Source organism: Branchiostoma belcheri, unplaced genomic scaffold (genome assembly GCF_001625305.1).
Source record: "Branchiostoma belcheri isolate BF01 breed outbred unplaced genomic scaffold, Haploidv18h27 scaffold132, whole genome shotgun sequence".
Taxonomy (NCBI): domain Eukaryota; kingdom Metazoa; phylum Chordata; class Leptocardii; order Amphioxiformes; family Branchiostomatidae; genus Branchiostoma; species Branchiostoma belcheri.
In genome coordinates, this window is record NW_017802736.1 from 177,818 (window position 1) to 189,272 (window position 11,455).

Consider the following 11,455-nt stretch of genomic DNA (forward strand, 5'->3'; position numbering starts at 1 on the left):
ATGGTCATCACCGTAACATATACAGTATACAAAAAACGAACAAAAATACATGCTGTTACTTAGACAGAAAGTTCTCTGTACAATGCTTCTGGTCTAACAGATCGGCACCTTTAGTCCTCTGCCAACATTCAAAGTTACAACAAGTATGATGTTTTAAAAAAACACAGGCGACGATTTTGTGTTTATCTATTCCGTTGTTGATAAATCATTCTTTTCATACACGTACACATATAATTTAGAAAGAATCCAGAATTTCTGCTACAGTACGAGGTTATACGGGCATTAAAATAAGTTGGATACAGATGGAACTTCTCAGTTAACATTGAAAATGGGGCAAGTTTACAAGCACTGGTTCACGGTGTTATTTGTGTAGCATATCTAGGCGAAAATGTGACCAAAGATCCACGCAGACCAACACTTGACGCCGATTGTAATATTTTTTATCATTTCGCGATCTAGGGAAAATTTTTAGCCGTGGCGTTTCTCGGTACTGTATTAAAATGTACTGTCGGTTTAAACCGACATAATCAGAGTTCTAGTCAGCTTTTTTTCCGTCCGTCAACTCAATTTTTGTTTCCCGTCAGATTGTGTCGAGCGTCAACTCAATTTTTGTTTCCCGTCAGATTGTGTCGAGATTATGTTTAATTATATTTACATGTAGTTGACCCACTGAACGTTACTTTCTGAATGTTGAGGAGCACTTTGCTGTTTGACATCTCTTTTAAAGAAAAATTACACATTTAACAGTTTTAGCGTTACAATTTATTGAGGAGGCGCGTCATACACTACTAGTTTTACTAGCATACTAGTATGTCCTGTCAAGATCGAACGGGCAAGCCTCACTTCTTGCAAAGTAACAGTTTTAACACGTTACAAAATCTAAACAAATACGGCGAACAGATAAAATAGTCAACACTTTAAAGCAGCACCCATTTGATACGGTACGCCGCGGTCCTTGTACTCACTACCTCGAGTGTAACGTTACTACTGTAACACGAACTTTACTGTTTGCCAATCATCTTGAAATATGCAACAAATACGTGGCAAGGGTACCGAAGTAACGGGTTCCTCACTGGCCGCCCAGTGCGGAACTCACTGGAAAAGTGGTGTCGACACTCGGGGCCCTGTGCGGAAGAAAGCTCCGCACTGGAATTCTAGTGCAGAAACGGCTTTGTTCCAGTGCTGAAACACTGTCAGGACTGGAATTCCAGAGCTGAATCTTGACTCGGCACTCGTTTTTCGGTGCTAACTTCCACTCAGCACTCGTTTGCCAGAGCTCGGAGGCCGTTCACCACTGGATAGCCAGCGCTCGGAGGCCGTTCACCACTGGATAGCCAGCGCTCGGAGGCCGTTCACCACTGGATAGCCAGTGCCGAAGTCCCTAAGTAACGGGTTCCTCACTGGATCGTTCCAGTGCTCGGTGACTCTTGGCGCTGGAAGCCGAGTTCTCAAACCATTTCGGCACTGGGCCTCTGGTGCTTATGTCGGCCGCGCGGCGTACAGTACAGTTCTCTTCTTCGCAAGCTCGGAAGAGAACTATGTTTCCCGTCTATTTCACAGACAAACACACACAATCGTCACAAATGTGACCGTACAGAGAAAGGTTGAGCCACGAATGACCCTTACGAGGGTTAGGGAGGAAGGGTCAGAGGGTAAAGGGGCGGAATAATTAGTATCAGGGTAGGGGTCACGTGATTGTCTGTTCAGCCGACGGGAAACGAGATTGTCGTAGGCCTGTAAAAATGTGAGGATCTGAGCCTTGCAGTATAATCCTGCCGATCACATTGTCGTCCCGATTGTAATTTGCTTCCTGGGCGGTACGATGTCGAAAATATAAGTGTTAGAGTTCAAAGGCGGCATCTCGGTACCCTTTCTAAAGACAAGGTTTGATTTGCCGATCCAGTGCTGAAGCCGCCGACACTGGACACCAAGTGTTGACGTAACTTCGGCACTGGAGATCTAGGACGGAAGCCGCCTCACCTCTGTATACCGAGTGCTGAGAAAGAAACCCGTTACTTCGGTACTTTTGCAAATAGCAAATACGTGTAGACGTAATAATGTGTTACGTCAGCGTCCAGAGTTTTTTCGGCCAACAACGCGTGATCGTACTGTCAACAAAACTTACATGTAGCCAGTGCCTTTTTTATGTCACGTCGGCCGCCTTTCAAGCTGTATTTACCGCCCCGTCCTGCCATGCCAGAACACCACCTTGGGTCGTCGTCTCCCGCGCATCGGGCGGGTGTTAATATCTTAACGATTTAATCGCCTCCGCCGGCAAATTTCCTCTGATTTTCCCGAGATCCGTGCAAACTTCCAAGCTCTTTCTATATCTCTACACGCCATTTTTTGGGGCGTCAAAGATGAGCAAAGATGACAGATTGGACCATTTTTGCCCGTGCGCGGAAAATTTCCATCAAAACGACATGTTACACGTTGAGTTTTTGTACGATCCCTCAACCCACAGGCTTTCGGTCACATTGTGTCCTCTACAACATCCATAGCTAACAGCTCGAACGTTGCTTCGCCTTAGTTCAGCAAAATCCTTTTGTTTTCGAGGCTCTTCTCAAAGCAAGTTGACAGCTTCGACAGTGTCGAACGGAATTATGGGGAGTTGGGCTGATACCACTAGAATTGTAGGGGTGATGACTGATACTATACTAGTATTCGGTGCAGTTTGTAAGTGCGCCCGCATTTCCGGGAAGCCTTCCACATTTTCAAGAGACATAGGATTGTACAACGGATTCATAAGCGTTTTCCATGGCCTTCCTTTCAACCCCGATTTTTGTGCCTCTCCCCTCCACGTACCAGCCCTCCCCCGGTAAATATCCGATACAATCCCTAGGGTCGGTCAGTGACCTAAAACGCAGCATGGTTGTAGAAAATCCTTGGTTCCTGGTGCCTTACGTGATCTTACGTGCTAAACCACAGATATACGTCCAAACATACACAATGCCGCATATTTTGCAAACTATATTCAACATGTATTCAATTTTAATATCTTGATAAACGACGCACTTCCCGACATAGGCACATCGTTCGTCCCCTAGACGCCAGGCAAAGAAGCGGGGTTTTGTCAGTTTAGATCATATTCTAACTTCATTCAAACTTATCATGGTACCAGTAACTCGGTGCCAGAAGCACATGTGTACGTCGACCTGTGACGTCTACCCAACTTCGGCCGACTGCAGGGAAGAGCCGCGGCCATGGATAGGGGGCTTTCTTTTGTACAATCCTTCTCCCATATTTCTGAAATGAAAAAATAGGTACGCATTCACAAAAAATGGCTGTAAACTCAAGGATCTTTGTCGCACAGTGCTATTAAACAACGCCGAAACATATCAAAATGTCCGCCCGTTTTTTCCTCTGGTCAAAAACGCCAGAAAAAAAATGAAATTAAGATCTCAGTTCAGTACATTTTTATACTAATTTCATAATATTTAACTTTGTAATATTTTAAAATCATTTTAAAACAACGAGAAAATATAATTTTAAAAAGCGCGCTATGACTTGGAATGGACTCTATAAGTTTCAGCAAGTGAATCCCGGAAAAATCTATCTGTAAGACATACAAGGACATACTAGTCAATAGGAACAAACATCATTGGATACCGGTGTTCATTATCTATCGAAGAGATCCTTTTCTTCGCCGCTGCAAATTTCAGACGCCCGGTCAAGCGGTGGTTGACTTTTAGAAAGCAGGACAATTTTTTTTAAACCAAACATAAGTTTACGTGCGCTCTGGATCGATACGCAAAAACCATACATAATGTACATAGAATAGCCTGTTGCTGTGTGTATATTCTGTAAGGGGAGGGATAGGCTGTCAAACCCAAGTTTCGCAGATACGGGCTTGTCTGGGTAGGTGTTTGAACAAACAGACCATAGTTTACATGTAGACTACCATGTGCTAGAGCCACTACAGTAGAACAATTGGTCACCGCATTGCAGAAAGAGTGGTACGGTCTTTTTAACAGTTTCTGCAGCTGTACATTGTGGTGAGGGTGATAAATGACCAGTTAATTTGTCATGTCAGACAGGTCGGTGTGTGAAGGTGATAAATGACCTGACCAGTTACTGTTCCAACATGCACACGTAAGACAGTCTGCAAGTTGATATCTACTACCGCGTTTTGTAGTTAGTCAGAAAAATGTTTATGACAGCCGTATATGAAAGTCTGTAATGCTGCAAAAACAGGCTTGGCTGGACACTGACCTCACTTGCGTGATGTACATCTTTGAAATTGTACATTGACATTGACATTGACAAAGACATTGGTAAAAACCTGTGTGCAAACCTTATCTATCATGCACATTGCAATTAGGGCAATGTAACAAGTTTGCCGTAATTTACTTCCTGTTGTAAATATTCATTGATGCCGATAGGAATAGGAACTTGAAATGACCGAGAAACGTAATCTCCAAGCAGGTAATAATACGGTAACGTTACAAGGTAATACCCATCGGCCAGAGGAGTGTCCATTAGCCACCGTATGATCTACTTGAAGATTACAAGAAACGTTTCAATGTTTATTGATCCGTATGTTAACTCTAATACAGGTAGATGTGGTCTAATGGTTACAAGGCACTTTCACACAGAGTTACCAATGGTCTAGGAGATTATAGTCAGAAGGCTGCACAGCTGCAGAACGAGCTTATAGAGGGCTCAAGTCGACCCGCAAAGGAAGATCAGGCGGTTCCACAAGTGTCATCTGTTAATGTTCTGTCCAAACTGCACGTGTGACGGTGCGTAGAGAAGTGTCTTGATTTTGTGACATTTGTTGTTTCCGATTCCGTATGCAGAAAGGTATGTCCAGATATTTGCTAGGGGTGTAGGAAAGCTAAGTGCTCGAAGTAAAACTAACTATTACTAGGATTCTTCTGCTTGTCAAATAGCGGTGTCTGTCTTGGCAGAAAACATAATTGATAGTTGTGTATAAAGTTACAGTACCGAAATATAAGTAGGTCAGCCAGCTGGGCTTGCCATAGGGTCACAACCAGGTTAACCTTCCTCTGCCGAGTCAGCAGATCAGGGCAGATGAGGTTGAACCTTTGTAACGGCATGGAGATAATCTTTGTTGAAGATTTCTGAGTTCAACTCAAGCCGGGCATTTATAGAACTGACCATCAGTCGAGGCACAACTATTATGTTATTTTAATATCACATGTTACGTTACGACGATCAAGAACGGCTAACGGACCATTTCCACTCATAAACCCTCTTATAATTTCATATGTACTTACGGGGGGTTTCGGCCGGAATTCCACGAGATTGGCGCCGGCTGGCCAGTGGGGAACGATCCCGTCGGCATTATGGAGAGCCGGGCGTCATTGCTAGTGACCTACATTTTCTTATACCGTGCGTGACTTGACCTCGTCTTTAACTGAAACTTGAAGTTAATCGACGATAGTCAGAATATACATATACATTGATGTTTAACTTTATTTCCACCCGAGACACTTTTGGGATTTTGAAAAGTTTTTAAAAAGTGCGTACTTTATTCGGGAATTTATTTTGCTATCTGTCCTCTGCCGATATACGGTATGTAAACCTGCAGTTTCACACTCAGTTGGAACAATTTCGATAGAGAAAGTTACGTTTTCCAACGTGAATTTTGTGACCAGTATCCTGTCTTCATCTGGTCTTGACACTTTGATGGATGGTTCTTAGCTATGGGCAGGGAGGGCTCGGGTAGTTAATGATTAAAACAGCAGTTCGCACTCCTTCGCTGTTTATCAATTCAGTCTCTGTCCCTGATCACTGTATAATTACCATGTGGCTATCGGTTGACTATCCCCATCGTTACACTCGAACGTTGTTTGCTTTTCAGCAAAATCCTTTTGTTTTCGAGGCTCTTCTCAGAGCAAGTTGACAGCTTCGACAGTGGAAAGGAACTATTTGGGGAGTTGGGCTGATACCACTAAAATTGTAGGGGTGATGACTGTGTAACAAACGGTCTTTCTGCGTGGGTAGGATTTGGGCTAAAGTTACGATTACAGTTACGATTACAGTTACGATTACGGTTACAATCCTTAGACTCTCACTCTAAGGCACAAGTTACTAGACTCTCACTCTAAGTAACACCAAAGCCAGGTCGATTTATATTTGATGAGACTTTATTGACTAACTGCGGTATAAAATACAAAGCAATGGAACATATAATGGGACGACGGATACAGAGTTAACCAAGTACTAAAGTGAGCAAAGGCAACGAAAATACCTGTACAGCAGATGGGAGCTTGGAAAACTACTTAACTAAACTACTTAACCTAACCGGTGCGGGAACAGACGTCGGGGAACAGAGAGCAGCAGAGCGCAGAGAGCCCTATTTCGGGCGCGTCCCGCTATTAAATAGTACACGCGGAAGGCGGGGCTACATTTGCATGGCGGAGGCGTGGTCAGGCTTGGGCCAATGACGCGTCTGGGTCACGTGCTATAACCACGTGGTCCCAGACCGTCTGAACGCAGTGATTGGCCTGTTACACCATCCCCCGCCACACGTAATGATGCTCCCGCATCATTAACTAACTAACTAGCTAACTAGCTAACTAACTAACTAACTAACTAACTAACTAACTAACTAACTAACTAACTAACTAACTAACTTGACTTCGGAATTTCGAAATTGTACAGTGGGTGACTTCACTTACAAACTAAATAGCTAACTAATTAAGGTAGTGTTTAATGGTGCCTGAGGACTTTGGGGACATCTTAAAAATACTAGTTAGAATTACTTTTGGTCATTGAATTTTTTCATATAAGTACCTTATTGCAAGACAATAATTTATGCAAATTTTTATGACGTCACGATGACGTAATCTTGAGTTATGAGCCACGCCCTCTTTTTAGAAAAATCAATTTTCCTGGCCAGTGCTTTGGTTTTCATTGACCATATTTTGTAGAGAGGCGCACTATAGTAATAGCAAAAAACGTACGTCAGGATTTTTTTCTATCTTTAAATGTTGATTTTTAATGAATTTTTTTCGTAAATTTTAACAGTGCCATACGCCAGCGGCCCTCCCCAGCACATAAAGCGGCGCAGCGTGTCGGCCTGACGTACGTTTTTAGTTTAGAAGCTTATGTTTAAAAGAAAACAATTTTTTGTCCCTTTTCATTAGCAGTTTTGCCACAGTTTTGATCTAAAAATGCTGTATATGCTGTATGGGTTACATAAATGTCCATTTTGGAGCCAAAAAGAGCCGAAATCGCCAGGTTCTGGTCTGCATTCCAAAGGCCCCGATGACTTCCGGCAAAATGCGGGTCATTGACCCTTCAGCACGCTGTATTTACCATTCTGAGCCGCGATTTAGAAAAACAGGCCGGGGATACGAACAGTAAAAAGAACAGCCCAAGCATCCCCATTCTTTAAGCGTGGGGGAGTCACGTGACCAAACCAGAATGGCGGACGACGACGTGGATGCCGCGAAGGACGCTGTGCGGTTTGCGGCAACATTTGGGCCGCTAGACAATCTTTTAAACGGCTATACCCTACGTAGTTTTGCAAGTGGACTTTCATGGACTATTCTGAGACCTTTCTGGAGAAAAACCGTCCGCGTTTTCTGGAGTTACGGATTTGTTTTTGATGCCTACCCCCGAAGTTCTTTGTTATGTTACGGAAGCAGCAACATACTCGGAAAAAAGACTGAAAAGTTACCGGAGTAGATAGCCCTGGAGAAAAGCCTGCCCGTACGTGGTATGAGATTACTAGCGAATATAATTTTGTTGATTATGTGAATTTCTGTTGAATGTTGTCCTAGTAGACGTGCGCTTACAGTATATGATTTTTTTACGTTACGGAGTTTTATCTGCAAATATGGACGATCCGTTATAAGCTGCCACCGCTGTAAACCGTAAAGATATGTTCGTCGTTACAGTAAGATAATTTGTGTATGCATTCCGCTCTAAGATAGCTTGAAGTTTGTTTGTATTGTATTTCTTTGAATAAAAAAAGAACGTTGCAGATTGGAAATCAGTTCTTGTGTCATGTTTGTTCAAGTACTAGTATCTTCTTCCTACAACTGCATATAACAGTTACTACCGGTAGTATATTTGCAAACATTTTGCAGTCGAAACAAACTCAAACGTTCCTTTTGGCAGTCAAATGTTTTTGGCGTAATCCATGCCTTTTTCTTGGTGATTTCTGTGGTATATTTCCAGTTGAATATGTGTTCCGACTTGATTAGCCGGCATGGCAGGATTTCGTAAATTCTTTGCAGTTACTTGGTTACTTAGCGGTCTACAAATAACATGATGTACTGTATTTACAAACGCTCTAAGTATCAGGAAAATTGTCTTTTCCTTTCCCAATGGAAAAGGGAAGCTCACACACACTGTGACAGTTCACATTCCTTGCTTCAAGTGGCCCAGCGGACTCGTGCTTTCGCTTCAGAGGGGCCGGGGGGTGTGCACATTATTTGGAAGAGCACTCCATATTTGGAAGAGCACTCCATATATGGGAGCCCGGATGGTAGATGGCGCGTAAAAATTGCGAACTTTGTCGTTCAATTTCGCGGTCAAAATGTGGCCCTGGCAAAAATATGTTATAGATTATAAAAATAGACCAAAAAGTCTACCATGTCAGATAGAGTTTTTTTTCTATACTAGTATTTCCAAAAAGTCCTCAGGCACCCTTCAATATGACCTTAACTCAGCAATCCGAAACTGAACAGGAGTTAGAGAAGCAAACTAACTGACGTGGTTTAAGGGAAACCTCGCGAGTTCAGTGAACCAAACTTTAAAACAGGTATCCGGAAAAAAAATCATAAGAGCAATAAACCTACATGTAATACAATACTAAATAACCGTAGCCTAACACATCTCTGCAAGGCCAACCCTATTATTGTCGTTCGTTAAAGAACGCAGCATAACGTATTGCAATCATCAATAAACATAACAATACAGCATAAATAAACAATACACATATTCGAGAAGGGGCTGCACGAGCTAGCTCCATGGAGGAGCTCTGCAGAGCTCCTCCATGGAGGTTGCTCGTTCAGCCCTCAGCTCTGCAGAGCTCCTCCATGGAGGTTGCTCGTACAGCCCTCCGCGATACCCCCGCAGAGCTCTGCGCCAAAACAAGCCAATTCGTTGGTTGGCGTCACGGGTTCAGTTTTCTATAGAGCTCTGTAGATATCAAGTTAATTCAATGTGAGTAGAAGGCGATATACAGCCAGTACTGTGTCACAAATAAAGACTTCGTCACGCAACTCTGCGCAACACGGAGAGCTCTGCGCCCTAACAAGTCATTTCGTTGGTTGGCGTCACGGGTTCAGTTTTCTATAGAGCTCTGTGAGTAGTAGGCGATATACAGCCAGTACTGTGTCACAAATAAAGACTTCGTCACGCAACTCTGCGCAACACGGAGAGCTCTGCGCCCTAACAAGTCAATTCTTTGGCTGGCGTCACGGGTTCAGTTTTCTATAGAGCTCTGTGAGTAGTAGGCGATATACAGCCAGTACTGTGTCACAAATAAAGACTTCGTCACGCAACTCTGCGCAACACGGAGAGCTCTGCGCCCTAACAAGTCAATTCTTTGGTTAACGTCACGGGTTCAGTTTTCTATAGAGCTCTGTAGATATCAAGTTAATTCAATGTGAGTAGTAGGCGATACAGCCAGTACTGTGTTTTTTTCTCGTAAACATCAAACCGGGCTATAGAACTCAGCTATTTAAGTTGATGAATTCCAAAAACCTCTGAGTAGTTGGTTTTGGTTTAAGGTCTGTTTTCTACAACCAAACATTTTCTTTCCACACCTCTCTGGCAAGATTTACAACCGCAAATCAGGCCCATTTTAATATATAAGTTTAGGGCAATACAGAAAGTACGTTGTTACAGTCATTTCTTTACATAGTAAGTTGACCTATAACTCTTTAGAAAACAAGAACACTATTCGGAGAGACAACATCTTTTCTCCATACAAAACAAACATGCTTTTTCCACAGAATTTTGTAGTGCGATCGGTCAAGCAGTGTGCCACCCATTGTCCTGTATTTTACAACCAACATCCGTCCTAATCGAGACGGCCACCCGCGCACGAAACAAGTCATGCACAGTTGTGAACTAGGTGTGAACGTGCCATAATCCAAAAGACAAAAGAGTGCAAAAACTTCAATGAGCGATTCATCATGACCAAGATTTCAAAAGAGGAAAGTGTCATCCTGATCTCATGTTGTGTCGTCTAGACGCCCAGACAGTTCTGCATATCAGCCTGTATATAGAGGGCCAAATGACTAGTGGTTAGGCGAATTTACCTGTTTTGAGCGCCGCGGTGCGCAAAGAGGTGAAAGCAAAACTGAACCATGACGCCAACCAACGAATTGACTTGTTAGGGCGCAGAGCTCTCCGTGTTGCGCAGAGTTGCGTGACGGAGTCTTTATTTGTGACACAGTACTGGCTGTATATCGCCTACTACTCACATTGAATTGACTTGATATCTACAGAGCCCGTGACGCCAACCAACGAATTGACTTGTTAGGGCGCAGAGCTCTCCGTGTTGCGCAGAGTTGCGTGACGAAGTCTTTATTTGTGACACAGTACTGGCTGTATATCGCCTACTACTCACAGAGCTCTATAGAAAACTGAACCCGTGACGCCAACCAACGAATTGACTTGTTAGGGCGCAGAGCTCTCCGTGTTGCGCAGAGTTGCGCGACGAAGTCTTTATTTGTGACACAGTACTGGCTGTATCGCCTACTACTCACATTGAATTGACTTGATATCTCAGAGCTCTATAGAAAACTGAACCCGTGACGCCAACCAACGAATTGGCTTGTTAGGGCGCAGAGCTCTGCGGGGGTATCGCGGAGGGCTGTACGAGCAACCTCCATGGAGGAGCTCTGCAGACCTGAGGGCTGAACGAGCAACCTCCATGGAGGAGCTCTGCAGAGCTCCTTCATGGAGGTTGCTCGTGCAGCCCCTATTGAACACACTACGGACTTGGTGCGCCAATGTGTCAACATCTGTACATTTACCACCGAGAGCCGTTACTTCCTTTTTTACTCCGTGAAGGAGGTCAGGACCTCCGGACGGAGTGTTGTAATCGGCTGATTTTTCATGTTCGCAGTCAAAACACTGGGTTCTCTTCGTGTAATCGGCACGCAATTTTATACGCCGTCTGCGGGCATGCCCGTGTTGATGCACGAATGTGTATTTTTGCCGTTGCTGCTTTCGCGGTCAATGTAATATCGCAGACGCACCCCTACAATTACGAGGCGAATTGGAACGGTCCAGAAAAACGCGTTGTTTGGAATAGCGGGGGGGGAGGTAAAAGTTCATGCAGATACGGGGTGGTTTTTATAAGTGGTTCCAGATGTTTTTGCCCATGGTTAAGAGATGCCAAGTTTTTTGGAAGATGTTCGCAGCCAAAACGCATTCTGCCGTACGTCGCATATCTGTGTAATTTCGCATGTGGTGTTGCATTATGTCCGGGATGATGCACGTCTTTTTATTTTTACCGTAG